Source organism: Pantherophis guttatus, chromosome 8 (genome assembly GCF_059756535.1).
Source record: "Pantherophis guttatus breed Tessera chromosome 8, ASM5975653v1, whole genome shotgun sequence".
Taxonomy (NCBI): domain Eukaryota; kingdom Metazoa; phylum Chordata; class Lepidosauria; order Squamata; family Colubridae; genus Pantherophis; species Pantherophis guttatus.
This window is the reverse complement of record NC_142070.1, coordinates 67304210-67326895: the sequence shown is the minus strand read 5'-3', so window position 1 is coordinate 67326895 and position 22686 is coordinate 67304210. Positions and strand designations below refer to the sequence as shown.

Here is a 22686-nt window from a genome sequence, read left to right as displayed (position 1 = left end):
ATAGCAAAAGATAATCTAGAAGGCAGGATTAGTTTATGTAATAAAGAAGTGATTCTATTGCTTTCACTGCTTTTTATCCTACGGATACAATCATTAAAATTGCTTATTATATCGGTGTTAATTCAGGTTTCCCATTAACCAGCAGATCCTAGCTTTTTAGTGAATGAAAATTCTGATATACATTTATAGTAACATATCTCTTATTTAAAAAAATCCCCTACCATTGTTAAGGGCTAGCACTATATCTATTTTACTTATTAATTTGTTTATATATTTGTACATTGGCAAATCTTCACAGTGGGTTACAATATACTAAAAATCAGGGAAAGTGCACAAATTAAAACACAACATTTAATTATAATAATTACAGCACCTAATAATAAAAAGGACACCTGGTTAGAACCAATCACAATAATTCTCCCTTGGAAAAGTTCAGGCTTTAAAAGCATTCAGGAAGTAGCCAGCTTAATTTCTAGAGGGAAGAAGTTCCATAAATTCCATAAGGGGCTGCCAGAAAGAAGAGGGGGGCCAACCTATTTTTCAAAGTATCCGAGGGCAACACAAGAAACAATGGATGGAAACTAATCAAGGAGAGAAACAACCTGGAATTAAGGAGAAACTTCCTAACAGTGAGGAGAGTTAACCAGTGGAACTGCTTGCCACCAGAGGTTGTGGGTGCTTCATCACTGGAGGTTTTTAAGAAAAAACTGGACAGCCACTTATCTGAAATGATATATGGTTTCCTGCTTGAGCAGGGCGTTGGACTAGAATTCTTCCAATGTTCCTTCCAGATCTATTCTGATTGTTTGATTGATTGATTGAGTAAGTAAGGTGCTGCAGCAAAAAAAATAGCTGCTATTAGTCTTGGCTTTTCTACCTCATGGGTAGAAATGACTGTAAATAACATAATAGAAATGTAAACTTTGTGTCATATGTGTCCTACGGCTTAGTGAAATGTGCAAAAAAATGATATATATTTTTTTACATATATTGCCTTCAGTTAAGGCAGCAGTTCATAATAATTTAGAAACTAAAACCAAAATAGTTAAAATTTGAGAACTCATGCAGGGATTTTAGCCTCATCAAATTTTATGATCAGTTATCAATTTTTAATTCCTCAAGATGCAGGTAAATGGGCTCCAAATGAGATTGTAACAATTGTAATTTAGAATTTGCAACTTGAAATCAGAGGGTGGCCTGTAATAAAAATGAAAGTGAAAATTATACCAGAAATCAGACATTAATTTCTAATTTTCTTATAAACCACGGATATTTATTAATCCTATTTTCTGCAATTGTATAATCTCCCAACAGAAATATATTAATATTTTCCCCTGAAACTTTTCTTGAGTGACTTCTAATCTGGGATAAAAAAAGCAGTTCATGAAGGTTATAATGTCTGTCATATTAATCCATAGGCAGAAATTAATTGCACTAGAATATTAATCTTATTTCAACATTGAAAACAGGAGTTTTCCAAATCACATTTGATGAAGAAATTCAAAGGGTTGGCACAGACAGCTCTGTTCTCCAATATCTCATCACTGATGCTTTTCTCCAGGCCCTGCTGCTTTAAAACAGGTAGACCTTGATTTACAAAAGTTCATTTAATGACTGTTGAAAGTCATAGCGACACTGAAAAAAGTGACAATTTTCCACCCAACATCGCCATGATCACATGATCAAACTTTAGAAGCTTGGCAACTGACTCATATTTATGAATTTGCAGTGTCCCGGGGCAGTGGTGGATTTCAACATTTTTTACTGCTGGTTCTGTGGGTGTGGCTTGGTGGGCGTGGCAGGAGAAGGTTACTGTAAAATCCCCAGTTCCTCCCAATCAGCTGGGACTCGGGAGGCAGAGAATAGAAGGGGGCGGGGCCAGTCAGAATTTTTACTACCGGTTCTCCGAACTACTCAAAATTTCTGCTACCGGTTCTCCAGAACTGGTCAGAACCTGCTGAAACCCACCTCTGTCCCGGGGTCATGTGATCACCTTTTGCGCCTTCTGACAAGCTAGTCAGTGTTTCTCAACCTTGGTAGCTTGAAGATGGGTGGACTTCAATTCCCAGAATCCCCCAGCCAGCTGGCTGGGGGATTCTGGGAGTTGAAGTCCACCCATCTTCAAGCTTCCAAGGTTGAGAAACACTGAGCTAAGTCAATGGGAAAGCCGAAGGGACTTTACAAATGCGTAACTAACTTAACAACTGCAGTGATTGGCTTAACAACTGTGGAAAGAATGGTCATAAAATGGGGCAAAATTCATTTAATAATTGGCTCATTTAGCAACAGAAATTTTGGATAAATGTGCATAGAATCATATTGGAATACCAAATAAACAGCCCTTTTTCATTATTATACAGATATGGATTGTTAAATTTATCCCAGAAAATGAGCAGGACTGTGTATTTATTTACATTATTTATAATGTGCCCAGAAAATTATCAAGGGACTTTTATAGTTGATAGTACAACAAATTAATGATATAAATAAATGAACAAGGAAATATTGTCTGACAGATTACTAGCTAAAAGAATAAAAACGCAATAAAATGATTATTTTTCAAGCCTAAGAAAAGAATACGTCATAATATATCAGAAAGGTAAAGGAGATAAGATATTCTTCCCCATTTGTTTTTGCTCTTGCAAATTGTGTCCTTAGAAATGTTTTTCCAGAAACAAAACAATCATAAAATAATGTGTAATGCATTTTTAGAGGCCAAAATGAATCCTAGTATATCCCAATTGAGCAATTCCGACCTTTCTTGTAGCTTGCTTACTGATTTCTCAAGAACTTCTAAATGATTATACATGTGGAGATACAAAGAAGATTAGGTCTAGATTACCATGTCCCTTTCAAGCTGATTAGAAGGGTGAAATTGGTGCGAGGTTTGTTCAAACTTTCTAAATTATATTTGTTATACAAATACTAGTTTGATTCAATTCCTGTGACACAAAATGTTCTCGGTGAGGTGAACATTTTAGGTTAACAAAAACAATGAGATGTCAGCTGTCTGTTTGTCACATATTTTCAAAGAAACGTGGGAAATAGTTCAGGATATTTGTAGAACATTTAAGTTCAACATTACTATCAATTTTATAGTCCACACCCATTACGGGATTTAGATTTAGAATGGAATCCAAGGATGATTTTGGCAACCAAGACACGATTCATTGAGGATGTGCACACATGAAAAGAACTGCAAGCGTTTATTTTGCAAGTTTAATATATTATTATATATATGCAAAAATGTGGAGTCACAGCTTCCAATTCCTTAGCTGTTCTTCTTCTTCTTCTTGTGTCATATCCGTCATCGGACGTTGGCGATCACATTGATTCTTGATAAATATATCTTGTCCTTTTATGTACACTGAGAGCTTTAAAGGTGTTGGTTACCACCTTTAAAGCGCTCCATGGCATAGGACCTAGTTCTCTTCGAGACCACCTGCTGCTACCGACAACCTCCCATCGACCCATGCGCTCCCACAGAGAGGGCCTCCTCAGGGTGCCATCAGCCAAACAATGTAGGCTGGTGACCCCCAGGGGGAGGGCCTTCTCTGTGGGGGCACCTACCCTATGGAACCAGCTGCCCCCTGAGATAAGGAGAATCCAAGACCTTGGTGCCTTCCGCCGTGCCCTTAAAACTTTCTTTTTTCATCAAGCTGGGCTGGCTTAACATATTTTTAAATTTTAAATTTTTAATTGGTTTGTCATTTTAAACTGGGGCCAAATTAATATATATTCTTTTAATTGTTCTTAATGTTTGTATTGTATGTTTTTATCTGGCTGTACACTGCCCTGAGTCCCTTGGGAGAAGGTGCGGTATATAAATTTGAAATTAAATAAATAAATAAATAAATAAATAAATAAATAAATAAATAAATAAATAAAAATATGCACCAAGATAAATTCCTTGTGTATTTAATCACACTTGGCCAATAAAGAATTCTATTCTATTCTATTCTATTCTATTCTATTCTATTCTATTCTATTCTATTCTATTCTATTCTGTTCTCTTCTGTTCTCTTCTCTTCTGTTCTGTTCTGTTCTATTCTAATTGCTAGCTTTTCATAATGTACTGTGAAATAGGTTACAATTTACTACTTACTCTGGCTGACTGTGCATCACAACATACAAGCCACATATGATATGTAAACCCATCTACTGTATTTGTGATTAAGGTTTTTCTCCATTTTAAAAGCATCTTTGATTCAGTAGTGTATTATTTAAGCTGTTCTCCCACCATTTTATTTTATTGGTTTTGCTTCATTTTATTAGCTCAGTTGTTGCTATTTTATAGGCCAGGCTTGACGTTATGAATCAAAAGATCTATTTCAGCTACAGTGAAAATATGAGGGTCTAGAGGCAGAGGAAATGACAATACTTGAAGGACAGAGATGATTGGGGGGGGGGGGGAGAGAGAACCATATCTGCATGAGATGCGCAATCTACAGACCATTTTTGTAGTTCCTATAATTTTATACTTTGAAATTAAGTTGAGGCCAATGAGATTTATTTCCTGGTGAATTTGGATCACATTGCAGTTGGACAGTTATTGGAGGGACTTTGGTATATTTATAAAAGGTTATTTTTTAAAAAAGTTCTTTATTTCAAACAGATTGCAGTGTATACTTTACCTTGAGAGGAAGATCACTGAACTCCATTTGTTAACAAAGAGCAGACCTGCCAATGTGCAAGGAGAAAGTAAATAATCAGCTCAAATATTTGTAGAACGCATTTTAATTACGGGAAGATAGACTAGAACAAATTGGATAGTTTGTGGGCGATGATTGATGCAGTAGAGGCAAATAGGGACAGTCCACATAAATGAATAATACCAAATTTCCTGGATATGAAATGGGGATAATAAAAAAAACCCACTCTGTTAAGCAAGGACACTAGGAACAAAAGGTGGGCTGCTGGGGGTTCGCAGGGGTTCGGAAGAACCTCTAGCTAAGATTCTGTGCAGTTTGGAGAACCCCCAAATGCCACTTCTGGCCCTGCCCATCCCGCCCCTCCCAGAAGTCCCCATGTGACCCGTTTTGGATGCAGGTAAGGGCAGGGCACACATGAAGGCTCGGGGAGGGCGAAAAATGGGCCTATCGGAAGTTCGGGAAGGGCCCCGTTTCCAGCCTCCAGAGGGCGTCCGGAGCCTGGGGAGGCCATTTTCATCCTCCCAGAGGTTCGAGGAAAGCCTCTGGAACCCGGGGAGGGCAAAAATGTCCCTCCCCCATGGTGCAGGAGGCTGACTAGGCCACGCCAACCGAGCAACCGGGCAGAGAACCCCTTGCTAAAATTTTTGAAGCCCACTCCTGCTAGGAACCAAAAATAGAGATGAAAATAATTGCCAAAATGGATCATTTCCAAATGAACGCAGAGATGATGTGTTACTTAACATCTGTGGCAAAGTAAGGAGGCACAGGTTTAAGAACGAATGAACAAAAGAAAGTGGATTCAGTGACTAGTAGCAAAGAAGTACAGAGTTGATTTGCTAATTAAGAAAATGAATGAGGATCAAATGACAAAATACATATATGAGGAAGAGTGGATGAACTGAGAAAAAGTGGGGAGAACTTCAGAAAGATGAGAAGTGAAAACAACAAAAATATGGATGCTGTACGGACATGGTGGAAGCAGTGATTGTTAGGACAGAAAAGTAGAATGCTGTTGGATTAAAGTTATTTTAACTCTTTATTGTGCACCTTTAACTTCTTTCTTGCTCCTTTTCTGGGCTCTGCACAATGTTTATCTTGAATGAGAAAAAAGCATGATGGCTATACATGTGTATAACAAGTGCAACAGAGCCCCCTGCTGGCCAGATTATCTGTGAGAAATTGAGATACTCCAAGTACAGTTAGATGTAAGTCTATTTGTAAAATGTTTGGCAAACAAACCATTAACCCTGAATTTGCTAATCATTTTATTTTTAGTTTCAATAGCCAAAAACTAAGCACAGGTGCAATGAAGCAGCTAAGTAATTTTAGGCATTGGATAGTAATTTTAGGAATTGGATTACAAGCCAGAAAGAATGTTGATACAAGCACAATCAGTCTGAGTGGCCAATGACATACATGTACCGTGTTTCCCCAAAAATAAGACCCTGTATTATATTTTTTTGAACTCTGAAATAAGCACTTGGCCTTATTGCCATTTGGTCAAAAGTCCGATTAGGCTTATTATCAGTTGTTGCAAAGTCGTGTCCGACCCATCGCGACCCCATGGACAACGTTCCTCCAGGCCTTCCTGTTCTCTATCATCTTCTGGATTCTATTTAAGCTCACGCCAGTGGTGAAATCTAAATTTCTTTCTTACTGGTTCTGTGGGTGTGGCTTGGTTGACTGGGTGGGCATGGCTATGTAACCATGTGACTGGGGGATCAAAAGACAAACTCATTAAGAATGTCCTGCTGGAGCAGGGTTGGACTAGATGACCTCCAGGTCCCTTCCAGCCCAGGATTATCCTCTGAAGCTGCATCTAATGCCAGGTTTGTAGTCCTTCCTGCCTCTCCTTTTTCCTTCCTTCCTTCCTTCCTTCCCTCCCTCTCTTTCTTTCAAAAACGCACCCCCACCCCCCATTTTTGTCCTACACCCCTCCCCCCCGTTTTTGGCCTAGCAGACTTCAGGGAAGCCTACTGGGAACAAAAACGCACCCTCCACCCCACCCCTGTAAAAAAAGGTGATCCAATGATTGTGCGCCACAGCTGTGATCCTCAGAGCCTTTTTTTACCTTTTAAAGGCGTTTTTTTTTCTACCAGCTCAGGCGAATAGGTAGTAAAAAAATGCTTTTTAAAAAAAGGCTCTGATGATTGTGTGGCACAGCTGTGATCGTCGGAGCCTTGTTTTTACTTTTTTAAAGCATTTTTTTACTACCTATTCGCTCGAGCCGGTAGTAAAAAAATGCCTAAAAAGTTAAAAAAAAGTTCCGACGATCAGCTGAGCGATATTGGCACTTTTTAAAAAAACTTTTAAAGCATTTTTAACTACCGGTCCTGGCAAGTACCCCTGCATGAGCAGACGGTACAAAAAATATTACTTCCTGGTTAAAACCAGGAAGTAATGGCAACCGGTCGGGTGGGCAGAGCCTTGCGCCAGGATCGCTACCGGTTCTCCGAACCACCCGTCATGCTTGCTACCGGATCGGGCGATCCAGTCAGAACCGGGAGCATTTCACCCCTGGCTCACGCCTACTGCATCAGTGATTCCATCCAGCCACCTCATTCTCTGTCATCCTCTTCTTCTTTTGACCTCAGTCTTTCCCAGCATTAGGCTCTTCTCCAGTGAGTCCTTCCTTCTCATTAAGTGGCCAAAGTATTTCAGTTTCATCTTCAGGATCTGGCCTTCTTAAGAGCAATCAGGGTTGATCTCCTCTAGGACTGACTTGTTTGTTTGCCTTGCAGTCCAAGGGACTCACAGGAATCTTCTCCAGCACCAGAGTTCAAAGGCTTCAATTCTTTGGCGCTCAGCTTTTCTTATGGTCCAACTTTCACAGCCATACATTGCAACTGGGAAAACCATAGCCTTGACTATGCACACTTTTGTTGGCAGGGTGATGTCTCTGCTTTTTGGTATGCTGTCTAGATTTGCCATAGCTTTTCTCCCCAGGAGCAAGCATCTTTTAATTTCTTGGTTGCCGTCCCCATCTGCAGTGATCTTGGAGCCCAGGAAAATAAAATCTGTCACTACCCCCATTTCTTCCCCATCTATTTGCCAGGATTATTATCAGAGGATGTCTTATTTAGGGGGAAACAGGGTATGTAGTATTTGGATCTGTTTGTCATTGCCACATTACCAACTCTTTGATAGTAATTTGAGACCCTCTTGAAAATGGACCTTGTTTACTGCTATACAAGTAAAAACAAAGTAAAACTATTGCTTTGGAGAATGGGCTTGAACTTTGTTTTTCATTTCTTCATCAATGTTCATCATGTATAGCATCTTAGTTAAGGAAAATTTTGTTCTTATAATGGCTTACACCTTTTTAACGGGGAAAGTTACATTTTATTTTATTTATAAAATAAAACTTTAATTTTCTTTATCACAGATGGAAAACACACTGATGGGTTTAATTACTAAAGCAGGGATGTCAAACTCAATTTTATTGAGGGCCGCATCAGAGTTGTGTTTGACTTCAGTGGGGCAGGGGGGCGTGGCCAGCTCAACGTCACTCATGTGGGGGACTGCCTGAGGGGGCCCGAGTGCTCTGCCAGCAAAAATGGAGCTCAGGAGGGCCGTATGTAGACCTCCCAAGCTCAGTTTTTGCTGGCAGAGGCACCGTGGGCCGGTCCTTCACTGTTTCCAGGGTGGTCCCACAGGCGATATCTAAGCATCATGCAGGCTGGATTCAGCTTGCGGGCCTTGAGTTTGACACCCCTGTACTAGGATGATGGACACACGTTGAAAGATCTGGACAATCATGTTGGGGACAAATCTTCCTGGGGAAAATCTATGCGCACGTTTCGTCGTGCTCTCAAAACTTTTTTGTTTCAGCAGGCTGGCCTGGCCTAACTCTCCTTTTTTAAATTTTTAATTCGTTTGATTTTATAAATTGGGTGTCTTCATCTGTGTTTCGGCCAAAATATTTAATAATTTTAAGGGATTTTATATATTTGTATTATCTGTATTTTATCTTGGCTGTTCACTGCCCTGAGTTCTCCGGGAGTAGGGCGGTATAGAAATTTGATTAAATAAATAAATAAATAAATGGCCACTAATAGTCAATGTCAACTTAATGGCATATAATTGATTAAAGGGAAGAAAGGCAGTCATTTATATTTGCATTCACCTTCTATTTTGCTGTGTTTTAGGCAAGCCCTACTGGTAACCACTTCAAGAAAGAGAATGGTGACCAGGTGGGGGACATGGACTGAGCAACAAGACTATAGGACAAGCTGAATCTATTTAACCAATCTGATGCTGATAGCCTAAGAAAGATTCTGCCCATTTGCTTGAAAAAATTGCCAGTCTAGATGGTTTCCATACATGCTTTCTTTAAAAACCCCAATAGAAAAATAAGCTGTATCCAGCCCTTTCCTGATACTGGATTTTTTTCTTCTAGAAATGATTTATTATTCATGCACCCTTTCTTGTCTATATGAATAAGAGTAACAAACATTCTTCCAGTTGAGCTCAATTCTGCACAACTTTGTAAGACATCCAATTTTGTTTTATTTTGCCTCAAATAAACAGTCCTCTCTCCCAAAGCTTCCATTTACTTCATTATGTTGCTATTAAAATGATTCACACCCTCAGTTGAATGAAAGAACTGAAGTCTTGAACTTTAAAGAAGTCAAAACTCAAATCTTCCCATACCCCAGAATTTTCAATCTAACTTTTCTCACATGCGTGATCTGAAAATAAACTGGAGTATACTCCCACTTTCATTTTTGAAGCAATCTGGGAGAATTGTTGAAAGATTAATCATTTGCCTTAGGCTATATAATTCTTAAGCTCTGAAAAAGTGAATGTTCACCTTCAACAAGATGATTTTGAATAATTTGAACCCAGGAGAGAGGGTGTCTAAGAAGGGATACCGTGAGTAAATGAGAAGCAAAGCTGAAAGCTCATTCTTTATCCTCATTACACAACATTCTGGTGAATTTAGGAAAAACATTTTGTGGGGTCTTGTTGTTAGTTGCAAAGTTGTGTCCAACCCATCGTGACCTCATGGACAATGTTCCTCCAGGCCTTCCTGTCCTCTACCATCCTCTGGACTCCATTTAAACTCATGCCTACTGCTTCAGTGACTCTATCCAGCCACCTCATTCCCTGTCATCTCCGTCTTCTTTTGCTCTCAATCTTTCCCAGCATTAGGCTCTTCTCCAATGAATTCTTCCTTCTCATTAGATGGCCAAGGTATTTGAATTTCATCTTCAGGATCTGGCCTTCTAAAGAGCAGTCAGGGTTGATCTCCTCTAGGACTGATCGGTTTGACGAATAGGAGAGGGCAATAATGTTGGAAAGGGATGTATAGTATGAGCAAGTCAAATGACATGCACAATATAATTTTGTAATCAAGAATGAAGGAAAAGTTCATACCAGTAATTTCTCAGGATAGCATGGACAAAATCTAACTGAAAATCTATTTTCATGGCCAAAATTCTTTAAGCCAATGCTTTTCAAATTTGACAACTTTAAGATGTGTGGAGTTCAACGCTGAGAATCGGAATTCTGAGCATTGAAGTCCAAACATCTTAAAGTTGCCAAGTTTTAAAAAACATGGCTTTAAGCAATGGGCTTTTACCCAAAGAAGTGGATTAGGTTGTAGCTAAAGATACATTTGATAGGTAAGATGAAATTCCTTCTGGTTTGCTAATAACATTCGCATGGCCAGCCTGTAAATGTGAGACAAAACTATTGCCCATTATCTTAATGAAAAGCTTCATGGATATTTGGGAAATGTGTTGTTATCGCTACATAATCCTTGAATTAAAAGTCAGGGTTTATAGACCAGTCAAGAATCTTTGAGCTTTGACACTGAGTTTTAAAAATTAATCCTCTCATGTGGAAAGGAGTATGTGTACATTTATCTCAAGTTACATTTCCATAATTCTATATAACACGGGTGAGCAACTTTGGCCTTTATGCATTAAAAATTCAATTTATTAAGGATAGTAGAAATTCTGTTTCATCATGTTGTGTAAGGGTAATGCCTAGATCAGGGGTCTCCAATCTTGGCAAGTTTAAGACTTGTGGACTTCAAAGAAAGGTTTGCTGGCTGAGGAATTCTGGGAGTTTGTTTGTTTGTTTGTTTGTTTGTTTGTTTGTTTGTTTGTTTATTTATTTATTTATTTATTTATTTATTTAAATTTATATGCCACCCTTCTCCCGGAGGACTCAGGGCGGCACTCAACCATCACGTAGAGTAAAAACAATAACAACAATAAATAAAGTTTTTAAAAAATACAATTAAAATCCCACAATTAATTAAAAACTCCCAACAGATCAGACAATTTGTTTAAAAAGCCATGTCTTCAGGTCTTTGCGGAAAGAACGGAGGTCAGGGGCTGTCCGGAGCCCAGTGGGTAACTCGTTCCAAAGGGTCGGTGTGGCCACAGAGAACGCCCTCATCCTGGGCGCCATCAGCCGACATTGTCTGGCTGATGGCACCCAGAGGAGGGCAGTCCTATGTGAGCGCACTGGGCAGTGGGAGGCCGGTAGGAGGTGCTCCTGCAAGTACCCTGGACCCATGCCATGAAGGGCTTTATAGATAAGTACCAGCACCTTGAAGCGGACCCGAAGGACCACCGGCAACCAATGCAGCTCGTGTAGGAGAGGTGTTACCTGGGAGTAATGGAAGCTCCCGTAACAACCCGTACGGCCGCATTCTGGACCAGTTGGAGCCTCCGGGTGCACCCCAAGGGCAGCCCCATGTAGAAAGCATTGCAGTAGTCCAAATGAGAGAGAACAATAGCATGAGTGACTATACGGAGGGCATCCCTATCTAGGAAGGGTCGCAACTGGTGCATCAGGCGAACCTGTGCAAAAGCCCCCCTGGACAGCCATCAGATGATCCACTAAGGACAGCCGCGAATCCAGGAGGACACCAAGGTTGCGAACCCTATCAGAGGGAGTCAACAACTCCCCTCCTATCAAAAGTGATGGGGCCACTAGATCCTGGGATGCCGGCATCCACAGCCACTCCATCTTGGAGGGGTTGAGTCTGAGCCTGTTCCTGCCCATCCAAACCCCCACCGCTTCCAGGCACTTAGACATCACGGAAAGGGCATCCCTAGATTGGTCCGGGGTGGAGATGTAAAGCTGAGTATCATCAGCATATTGATGGTAACTCACCCCGAAACTCGAATGATCTCACCCAGTGGCTTCATATAGATGTTAAAGAGCAAGGGGGAGAGAACCGAACCCTGAGGAACCCCACAAGTAAGGGGCCATGAGGAGGATCTCTGCCCCCCTGCCCAGACAAACTGCGTATGGCCCAAGAGGTAGGAGGAGAACCACTGTAAGACAGTGCCCCCCACTCCCAACCCCTCGAGTCGTCGCAGTAAGATACCATGGTCAATGGTATCAAAAGCCGCTGAGAGGTCAAGTAGGACCAGAGCAGAGGAATAACCCCTGTCCCGGGCCCGCCAGAGATCATTCACCAGGGTGACCAATGCCGTTTCCGTGCTGTGTCCGCGCCTGAAGCCTGATTGGTAGGGGTCTAGATAGTCCACTTCCTCCAGAAATTGTGGAAGTTGACATGCCACAACAGACTCAACAACCTTCGCTATAAAGCGAAGGTTGGAGACAGGACAAAAGTTGTTTAAAGAGGCCGGATCCAGGCCAGGCTTCTTGAGGAGGGGTCGAACCATCGCCTCCTTAAGGATGGCAGGGAAGACTCCATCCCTCAACAAAGCGTTAACAATCGCCTGGATCCAGTCTCCGGTCACCTCCCTGGTTGCCGCAAGCCAGGAGAGACACGGGTCCAACAAACACATCAAGGCATTCAATCTACCCACAATCCTGTCCACTTCATCTGAGGATACAGGGTCAAAGTCAACCCAGATGACTGTGGGAGAAAACCCGAATAACCAAAGACCTACATACAAACACCCGTGAAAACCTCAGAAAACATATATATATATATTTCTTTTTCTTTTTCGTAGGCTTTTATGTGCATATTCTTTCTAGCCAGGTTTTACCTACATAAGCTAAGATGTTCTTCAGCCCTAGTTCTGTGAAATCTCATTCACAAGTTTCTGGGCTTTTTGTATCTTGCTGAAAAGCAACAACCCTAACAAGGGTTAGGGTTAGGGTTAGGGTTAGGGTTGTTGCTTTTCAGTTGCTTTTCAGTTGTTGCTTTTCATACACACACACACACACACACACACACACACACACACACACACACACCATATGGATGGTATATGTTCTTGTTTCATATCTTTTCCAAACCTGAGCCAAATCTTTTTCCAAATTCAGTTCTTAGAACTGGCATTTTTTAAAAAAATCTAACTTTATTTTACTGGTTTCATTTAGTCCAGGTGAGGGCAGTAAAAGACCTTTTGCTCATCTGGATCTGAACAGTTTTCTCTCTCTCTCCCTTTTCTAATATTTTCTCTCCTGTGGTTCATATCATGAGGCTAAAATATAGATGGCATTTTTGCTTGTTCTTAAAATAAATAAGATTGCCACCATAAGGGGTATTTTACCATAACCTCTCACTAATCTATAATCTTGACTGTGCTTTGGCCTAATAGCCTTTCAGATATCTTCTGGAACTAAAAGGTAAGTTCTTTGCTAAGATTTCCAAAAGGGTTTTGTACAGACTCAATAAACCTGTTTAAGTGAAATTTGTCACTCAGGCAGATGGTAACATCAAAATGATGTGCCTCAGACAGTTTTAAAATAAAAAACTTTGCAGTGGGTTTCAAGAGTACCTGCCGGAATGGAAAGTAAATAAATGATACTCTGAAACTGCTTCATAGATGGTCTGAAAAGAAAGATGTGTGTATCCATGGGTGGGTGGGGGGGACACATTAGACTGTAACCCTCCCTCCAAGCAATCCTTCCTGAGAAAATGGTTGTGCCTGCAATTACTTTTCCGTAATCTATTTTTAAAGCAGTTTAAAGAGAAATGAAGCAGTTCCTTTCAAAATCTTTTCTAAAGGGCATTGTGACTCTCCACTTACAACTGACTGCTTTTCATCAGTTGTTTTTATTATATTCTTTTGTATCCTCTGAAAAACAAGTGGATCCTCCTGGGGAACATTTTACAGTGATGGGGGAAGCCATCTTTCTGCTGAATGTTACCCATGGGAAACTGCTTGTATTCATTTGGAAAAAGAAAAAACAATGTGTTCTATAGCTCCAAAACATCCCACCGAACTGCCAGCCCTTTCAATGTTTTCTTTTCTTTGTGATTTCTATATACAGAGAGTCACTTGGTGTAGTGGTGAAAGGTGCTGCCCTAAACACCACTAGACTGTGAGTTCTAATCCTGCCTTAGGCACGAGAGCTGTTTGCGTAACTTTGGGCCACTCCCTCTCTTTCTCTCTCAGCTCAACTCACTTCCCAGGGTTATTGTGGCCAAATAGAGGATAAAGGAGTATTGTTTATGTTTGCCACCTTCAGTTACAAATATAGTACTACAGGCAGGATAAATATATAACAAATAAACAAATCTATGGGCCCTCTCTCTCTGGAACACCATTCCCCCTGAGGTATAGTTGGTCTTTTTCCTGTTTCTTTTCCAAAAGATCCTAAAAAAATATGCTTTTATCAGCCAGTTTGGGGACCCTGAATGGAGATGGCGCTAATCAAAGTGATTAATTTGATTGTATTGCTGCTGCCTGAGGAGGGGGGTTGTTGGTTTTTTTAAATGAGTTTTTATGTTGTGAGTTTTAATGTTGTAGGCCTCCAGGAGTTACCTATGTGTGAGTTGGGCTGCCAGATAAATTTGTTTAATACATACACACATACATGTTTTTTGTGAAATCATTTCCATGTATTCTGTAACCTGCTGCAATAGCAGCATTCCCTGGTTGGTTGGCTGGTTGGGGCCTTGCCAGAGGTGGGTTTCACCAGGTTCTGACCAGTTCTGGAGAACCGGTAGCAGAAATTTTGAGTAGTTTGAAGAACCGGTAAATACCACCTCTGACTGGCCCTGCCCGCATCTATTCTCTGCCTCCCAAGTCCCAGCTGATTGGGAGGAAATGGGGATTTTGCAGTAACCTTCCCGTGGATTGGGGACCGAATAGAGTTTTTACAGTATCCTTCCCGTGCCACACCCACCAAGCCACGCCCACCAAGCTACACCACGCCCACCAAACCACACCCACAGAACCGGTAGTAAAAATTTTGAAACCCACCACTGGGCCTTGTCCCTGGAATTGGGTCAGAAAGGGGCCCTGGAGAGGATTTGCTGAGAAAGGTAGTCTCTATCAGGAATTTGACAACTCCCTACAGCCAACTTGTGATGGGACAACTCGTTGTGGGATAATTCAACAATCCCTACTAATTCATCCTTGTCCTACTGTCCTATTGTCCGCATTTATTTGTATCCATTTCCTGTATTCATTATCATGTTTATACTTATATCTGTTATCTTGTACATGCTTGACAAATAATAAATAAATATATTCAATTTAATTATTCAAAATAATTAAAAAATTATTTTAATTTTTGTTATTCACATTTTATTTTGTCCCTCTATTTAGGCACCCTTTCTTTAATGATTCTATTGGATTATTTCTTCAATACTAGTGTAACTCTTGTCCTGCGGTGAGTTGTCTTACACCGAGTTGTCCATGGTGAGTTCTCCTGTGGCAATTTGGCTCTGGCGAAGTTGGCTATGGGGAGTTGTCATAAACCTCTAGCAGGGGCAGTTAAGTCTGAGCGCTGGGAGAAGAACAACAGATTTAAGCAGCTGAGGGGGAAAAAGGAGTGAACAGAACAAAGCTGCTACAAGGAAAAGAGGCTGCACTCCTTCGGAAAGAGAGAGAGATTGCCACCTCAAGGAAACAAGCCTAGAGACTATTTCCTGTCTGCCATGAGAGGTGGACTAGATAGGACTGTCACTGGCCAAAAAGGACAGTCTTTGGGACATTTTTACTTTCAGCAACACTGCTCACCATAAGATTTAAGGTTTTATGTTACTGTGTTGTTTAACTTATTTTTTTATCTTAACAGCCATTATGTTTAATTTAAAGCCGTAATTCCTTCCAAGGTGTGTTATTGTGCCTGAGTCAGGTCGGGCTGGTCATTGGGGAAAGGATAGAAGGACCCAATTGTCAGCAGCCCTTTTGGAGGAAATTATATTCCAAACAGTGGTGGGTTTCAAATTTTTTCTCTTATGAGAAGTTTTTATTTTATAAACAAGCATACATACAATATATAATCAATCAATCAGTGTATCATCTGAATACATCTTTTTTTCCTCTTACTCCTCCAATATTTATCATATCTTGATATTATCATTTCATTTGTTGTAACATTTACAACAATTTACAACAACAAAAGTAACGATTTACTTTTATATTTGTACCTTTATCTATTCAACAATTTTAAATTTCAAAACCTTCAGGAAACTATCCCTTAAATTTTTAATTAACCATTTCTATATTTTTCCAGTCCTTCTTCCTCAATCAACATTGTTCCCTAATAAAGTTCTAAATTAGACATTTATCCTCTTTAATCCTTCATAAAATTAAACATTTTAAAACTTTAAACATTTTATCTCATATACCTTCTTAAAATACTATAATCTTATGTTAAACATTTTAAAAATCTCCTAATACATCAATAAGACATTAAGTCATTTCTCAAAATATAAATTTCAAGCCCTTCAGAAAGGTATTCCTCAAATTTTTAATTAGCCATTTTAATACCTCGATAACTCTTAAAAAGCTATCCTTTTTACCTCGATAACTCTTAAAAAGCTATCATTTTTATGTCCAAAACCAAGTGTAATAACACATTTCCTTTATATTATTATCTTAGAATAAACTTTAAAAATACAAATTTAATTAAGCTTCTCAACCTATTGCCAAAATCCTCCCCAAAAAAGATTAATCTTCAGTTCTTCCCTTCTTTCTATATTTTTTCCAGTCCTTTTTCTTCGATAATTCTTTCTTCTTCAGCATTGCTCCTCCTTCTGCTTTTATTTTCGAGAATTTTAAAATTTGGATTTGAGGTTGATGTCTCTTTGAAAGTTTTTGTCTTCTTAAAGTTATTTCATTTAATCTGAAACCCCCATAAATCTCTCTCAAGTCCTCCTGATTAAACTCTTCCAGATTCCTTTGCTTTCCCCTCTTGGTCTGGAAAGCGTCCTTTTTATCCAAAGTCACATTAAACTGGATTTCTGCCTCATCTTCTTCCAACAGCTCACTACTGTCTAACAAGCCTTGAAATGATACTATATTCTCCTTTGTCTTCATGTTTTGAGTCAAAACAGTTTCTTCTTCCTGAGACCTTTCATCAAAAAAACCTTTAAGACTTTCCAGTAGAGTAGTGGTTTGTGACTCAAAAATTTCATGTATTATAACTCTTATTTGTGTATTTGCTGATGTGTGTAATAATAGTCCTTCAGCACTTTCAAAGGTACCAGCCATTTTCTTTTTTTCAAAGTCCGATTATTCACACAATTTAAAAATGTAAATTAGTTGAAATCAATTCCATAGTCTTTTGCTTTCCGCTTCCACTTTAAATCTTTTTCTTAATGTGTAATCTGGTAGTTGTTAACAATGTTTCTAACGTTAAAGCACTTTCACTGGTAAATTTCATTTTCATGCCCTCAAGCGCCATTTTCCCCTTTGTTTAAACGGAGTTAAAGCTCAATACTTGCTTTTTGTCGTTCTCCTGATTTTGCTCTGCCAGCATCCAAAGTCATGATGTCTTGTAAAACTTAAAATTGCATTGCTGGTGTGGTCGCTATGCCTCGGTCTGCAAAAGGCAGACTCACCCCGGATCCGGAGCTAACGAAGGGCTTTCAGGGAGCTCTCACCCTGCAAATCCCAGGCTTAAAAAGAAAAAAACCTGGGGGTCTAGGGGAGCTCTACCCAGATCCTTCTGCTCTTCTCTCCCCCTTTTTCCCAGGGGGATCCGCTAGACAGCTGGTTTTCACTGTTCTAGCGGCTATACAGATCGCGGGGCTGGGAAAATTTTTTACTACTGGTTCTGTGGGTGTGGCTTGGTGGCCATGGCTTGGTGGGCATGGCAGGGGAAGGATACTGTAAAATCTCCATTCTCATCTCACTCCAGGGGAAGGATATTGCAAAATCTCCATTCCCACCCTATTCTGGGCCCAGCCAGAGGTGGTATTTGCTGGTTCTCCGAACTACTCAAAATTTCCACTACCAGTTCTCCAGAACCTGTCGGAACCAGTCATTTATTTGAAGAAGCACTCATAAGTAAATTTATTGAATTCTACCTTCCCCTATGAAATAACAAGGCAGAGCTCATTCTTAGTGGCACTGGGAAAAATTATTCCAAGGATCCTAATAAGAAGTAAGACCATTAATGTAAAATGGATAATCTCTAAACAGGGACAGAGTTTTAAAAGGAAGAAACTTGCTCCATTCTGCCAAAACAGAAAAAAAAAATCTAGTTTCATCTGAATGTCAGATTGCTTATAGTGATCTTTACATCTTTGAATCAGTGGTGGGATTCAAAATATTTTACTACTGGCTCTGTGGACGTGGCTTGTGGGTGTGGTAGGGGAAGGATACTGTAAAATCTCCATTCCGTCCCCAATCCAGGGTAAGGTTACTGCAAAATCCCCATTTCCTCCCGATCAGCTGGGACTCGGGAGGCAGAGAATAGATGGGGGCAGAACCAGTAAGAGGTGGTATTTACCAGTTCTCTGAAGTACTGAAAATTTCTACTGGTTCTCCAGAATTGGTCAGAACCTGCTGAAACCTACCTCTGATTCCAAATATTAGAATTTCCTAATAAACCAGATGGATATGTTCTCATACGGTAAGTTTAAAAGAGCAGCACTATGTTCGTGAATGATGGCTTATATGAACTTTGATCCAGGGCCTTCCTAAATAATATTCTTGGGCATGACAGCCTTTGTCTATTTAGTCAGAAAGGTTTTCTATTGGAAATAGCAGTGACTCTCTGAAGAGTTGGACAGGGATTTTTTTACCTTTAAATGTGTTGCCATAATAGAAGTCTCATGTTCTGCCACTCATTTATGACCCTTAGTGTTGTGTATGATGTATTTTCCAAGAGATGTCAGAGCTGGAAGAAAACAAGCACTTTTATAATCTTGAAAACATTACCACAACCAAAATTTCTAGGCATAAGTGAAACATTTGTTAAATGAGCTTTTTACCTATTTTACTACCTTTCTTTTCCAGAGTTGTTAAGTCAATCATAGAAATTGTAAAGTTGTTAAGTGAATCAGGCTTTCCCATCGACTTTGCTTGTCAGAAAGTCACAAAAAGGTAATCAAATAATCTCAGGAAACTGCAACAATCATAAATATGAGTCAGTTGATAAGCATATGAATTTGGATTGTATGGGATGTTGCAATTTTCATAAGTGTGGAAAACAGTCATAAGTCACTTTTTCCAGTACTTTTGTAAGTTCAAACGGTCACTAAACAAACTGTTGAAAGTCAAGGACTAGCTGTATGTGTTATGGAACATATAATTTACCAAAGTCACAGGTGTTTTACCAATGCATACTGGTAGTAACTGTCTCATGCTTTCAGTATTACCTATGCAGTGAAATCAGTAAGATTTGTTTAGATTGTTTACATGTTTCTTCCAAAGGCCTGCAAATTTCTCTCAAATTTCAATGGGGCCTCAATCCTATGCAGCGAATACCTACAAATATGAAATCATTGCCGTGTTAGCTAATATCATTTACAGTGTAAATCCAACTATAATTTATCACAGGGTTATTTAATTTAATAAAGAACTAAACACACACACACATGGATACAGCCACTCCTCATTTGGAAACTATAGAGCTGAGCATGTTGACTTGTAATTAGTGAGCCTCCCATGATGGCCAACCTGACCTTAGGTGAACCAGTTGTTAAATTACCCTCCCCCATTGCTATCAAAGTGGATCCTGGGCGCTGTGCTGCAATAGAGAAACAGGCAATGGAGCTGCTGGCACAAGGAAAGGAGGAGGAGCAAGGAGAAGAAAGAGGGAAAGCGGCCTTCTCCTTCCCTTGCGCTGGCTGCTCCATTGCCCATTTCTCCATTGCAGTACAGCACAGTACCCAGAATCCACTTTGATAGCCTGGGGTGGGGTGAGTGGGAATTTAACAACCGGTTTGCTTGAACCGGCTGAATCCCACCACTGCATAAGATCTGTAATTATGAGTGTAATCGATCAAGGAAAATTTCTGTCCTATTTAAAGCATTCCTGAAATATTTACCTTCATCCACAATTTGGTTTTCTATAATTAAGAATTAACTATCCAATCATGTATTGTACAAAATATCAGCTTTACTGCTTTGCATCATTCCCATTTACATTAGGAAATAAATCTGAGCTCAGTGAATATTATACCCATCATTGTACAGATAGACAGCCTAAATAATAGATACAGCTGCTAATAACATAGCTCAACAATTACTTTCCAGATTTCATTTTCTATGCAGACCTGCAGAACAACAAACCTGCTTAATAGCTGAATACAATTAATCATAGAGAAGGAAATCTATTTCTAATTTTTTATATTCTACCTGCTTAATTGCCTATCTTTACAATTTGCCTTTGAATTTTATAATTAAACCTTAGGTCTTTTAAGCATGACCCAAACAGTAATTATCACGGAGGAACAAATACTGTATCACAGTGATTGCTTTCATCAAATTAGCTGAATTATTGATATGAATAGGGAAAAACAGTTAATGTTCTGTCATTATACCACAAGAGTAAAGTAACCACGGTGGTTTAATGGGATTTGACTGATTTTAGTTGATTCACCCTGAGTCTATGGAGACTTCGTTTCAACCTGTCAATTCCAGTTTTGCATACACACAACACTTTTTGCTGCACATACCTTGAATTTGACTTAGGTTCTCTGGAGACCCAGATGAAGCTGCTTGAAGATATTTCACCTGTCATTTTTAACAACCATCAGGAAGATGGAATTGTATCTCTTTGTGGAGAGATTGAATTTCAGTTGACAGAGCAAGTGTGCAACTTAAAGTCCCTTGTAAGTCATTTATTATTCTGCACACTTGACCCAAAATTGCACTTCTGAAAATGGATACAAATCTGGGTAGTATTGAACATATATTAAAAAGTTTTTTTATTTTTTAAAAAATACAATTTTGTAGGTGTGTATTCTTAACATAGCTCTGCAGACTAAGCACTGTAATTTAAGACCAGCTGTCTGCAATTAAAGTAAGTTCGAATCTTGCCAGGCTCAAGGTCAACTCAGCCTTCCATCCTTTCTAAGGTAGGTAAATTGAGGACCCAGTTTGTGGGGGCAATAAGCTGACTTTGTATAAAATATACAAAAGTATGAAGGCTATTGCTTAACGCATTGTAAGTCGCCCTGAGTCTCCGGAGAAGGGTGGCATATAAATCAAATTAAAAAAAAAAACATTTTCAGATGAGTGGGGAAAGGCATTTTTGAAACTTTATAGATGAAATTACCATATTTCTCAGAGTGTAAGACGCACTGGAGTATAAGACGCACCTTAGTTTTTGGGAAGAAAAATAAGAAAAAAGCTGATTGCAGGTGGATCGGCCTCCCGGAATACCCCCAACCAGCTGTTCCCAGAGGTGAATTTTAGCAACAGGTTCCTTGGTTGTAAGCTCTGTGCCTTGCTTTTTTTTTTTTTTTTGCTTTTTTTTTCTGCCTCTGAAACTTCTGAAACTCCATTTCAGAAAAAAAACTTTTTTTCCTACCTCTGAAAGCCTCCAAAACAGAGCTTCAGAAAAAAAGCCTCTGAAACTCTGTTCAGGGCTTCTTTTCTGAAGCTCTGTTCGGGGGCTTCTTTTCTGAAGCTTCTTTTCTGATGCTTTTTTCAGCCTCTGAAACCTCCATTTGAGAAGCTGGGCAGGCCTACATTTGGAGTATAAAACACACCCAGATTTTCACCCTCTTTTTTGGGGGAAAAAGGTACTCCGAAAAATATGGTAAGCCAAACAACAAAACCTAATTTTCTAATCTAAATGCTTTGATGGTAGGAGTTCTTAAAATATAATTTGAACACTACCCAAAGACAAGCTAACGGGGGTAGGTAGAGGCTACTTTTGTTACAAGAGCCTATAAGATACCTGCTTTCTTTTAAAAATTGTTTCCTCTAGCATGAGAAAACAAACAGAGCTAAATCCAGTAAAAGCCACACTACTTTTGCAATGCATATGTGCGAGGGGAATCTTTACCTTAAGAAACGTGACATTGACAGATATATGTAGGAAGAATTATCTAGGCAAAAGGGAGTGAGATACTTTAAAGTCTGAACAATGAGATAAGATTCAGAAGTGGCTGAGGCAGATGTCTCCCTATTTCTTGCTCTTAATGGTTAGATGGATAGTGAATAATTTTAATCAATAAAACAAATAAATAATTCACTGATTTATATGACGGAGGATGAGGTATAGCACAATCAGATTTGCAACATTCTATTGTAGCCAATCTCAATAAAGGTAGTTTTAGCCTTCCTATGGAGTTGATTATTTAGTCTGTTTTACTTTAATTTTAGGCTACACAGTTCCAAAATGACTCAGAGACACTTTATAAGATCAAAAAAATACAATCATGTTATAAAAAGAACATACAATCTTATACAAGAACATAGAAATTATGGAAAAGAACAATGTAATATATTTCCATACCCCATACCTCTCAACTAAAATGGACCTCCAAGACCTGAGGAAATAATCAGGTTTTTAGAGATTGCTTGAAGGCAGGAAAGACAGAGCTATATGAAAAAGTAGAAAAAGAAGAAATCTATCTATCTATCTAATCTATCTATCTATCTATCTATCTATCTATCTATCTATCTATCTATCATCTATCTATCTATCAAATTTATATAGCTGTCCATCTCACAAAATAAGTGGATTTGGGCAACACATAACAAAGTTTAAAAAAACAATAATACACAAATAACGGCAATTATTATTACTATTAAAATATTAAAAACTGTAAAACACAACTAAAATAGATAAATAATGGACAAAGGGATATCAATAATAATAAAACCACTTCATTAATTCCCCAAATCTCATGGCTCCACTATATCTTGAAGGACCTTCAACATTCTTAGAA

At 39.2% G+C, this 22686-nt stretch overlaps 1 long non-coding RNA gene across 1 annotated transcript in view; it reads left to right on the top strand.

The window, feature by feature from the left end:
- Positions 1 to 22686, top strand: part of LOC117662119 (uncharacterized) — a 50922-nt gene that overhangs the window by 2081 nt on the left and 26155 nt on the right. Inside the window, exon 2 of the long non-coding RNA XR_004590283.2 lies at positions 1470 to 1581. This is a non-coding gene — a long non-coding RNA (uncharacterized LOC117662119). The remainder of the gene's footprint in view (positions 1 to 1469; positions 1582 to 22686) is intronic.